Source organism: Chrysochloris asiatica, unplaced genomic scaffold (assembly GCF_000296735.1).
Source record: "Chrysochloris asiatica unplaced genomic scaffold, ChrAsi1.0 scaffold00232, whole genome shotgun sequence".
In the NCBI taxonomy this organism is placed as follows: Eukaryota; Metazoa; Chordata; class Mammalia; order Afrosoricida; family Chrysochloridae; genus Chrysochloris; species Chrysochloris asiatica.
This window is the reverse complement of record NW_006408750.1, coordinates 3,948,898-3,950,164: the sequence shown is the minus strand read 5'-3', so window position 1 is coordinate 3,950,164 and position 1,267 is coordinate 3,948,898.

The following is a 1,267-nucleotide window of genomic DNA, read 5'->3' as shown; positions in this document are numbered from 1 at the left end:
CACCTTAGTCCTCAAGCTGACATCTCTGCTCCTCAACAGTTATAATCCATAATGAAGGCTGTATTCCTTGATCTTTATCAACAAGTGCTTCAAGTCCTTTTCCTTTCAGAAAGTAAGGTTGTGCCATCTGCATATCACAGGTTGTTAAGGAGTCCTTCTCTAATCCTGATGCCATGTTCTTCTTCATATAGTCCAGCTCTTAGGATTACTTTCTCATCATACATAATGATTAAGTATGGTGAAAGGATAAAATGCTAAAACACCCCTTTCTTGATTTTAAACCATTGAAACCCTGATCTGTTCAAATGAGTGATTCTTGGTTTATGTACAGATTCTCCATGAGCACAAAGGAGTATTCTAGAATTTCATATCCACAGTTTGTTGTGATCCACACGGTCAAAAGCCTTGGCATAGTCAATAAAGTTCAAGTAAACATTTTTCTGGTATTCTCTATTTTCAGCCAAGATCCATCAGATGTCAGCAATGAGAGATGTAGAGACTGCCAAGTTTCAAATCCATACATCGGATGTTGAACTTCTCCTGACTCACTTAGCTTTTGGGGCTGATAAATCCAAAATTGACAGATTTAAGACCAGGCTGCTGGCTGCAGAGGTAAATGAATCCAAAGTCAGGGCATATGATGGCAAGTTGCTAACTCACAGACTACAGAGGCTATAGACTCATAGGACTCTCAGACAATATGAAATGCCAGTGGCTCAAGTCCAAAGAAAAGAGGTCAGATGATGAAGTAAATACAGGATCCAGATTCAGTAGAAAGCAGGCAAGCTTTGCTGCAATGTCCACATACATTGGAAGCAGGCTACATCTCTGAAAATTGGTTGACTGCTCATAGTTAGACTTCAACACGGAAAGTTATTACATTATATCAGATCTTATCATGAGGGATGACTGCATCTTAACTGCCAAACCACTGAGAAATGTAACACAGTCAAGTTGAAACACAACCTTAACAATTACAATCCCTTATCTAGTAAGTGGTAAAATTGGAATCAGAAACCAGGTAGTCTGGTTCAAGAATTAGTAAATAATAACTAGTAAGTAATTAGCTACATTTACCAATAGTTGGAAAATATGGCCTTGGTGATAGAAATGATGCTGAAGAATGCATGATAGAATTCTGCAAAACCAATGATTTGTTTATTTCAAATACCTTCTCTAGACAGCATAACACATGGACCTCACCAGATGGAACACATAGAAATCAAATTGACTACATCTGTAAAGACAATATGGAAAAGCTCCATAT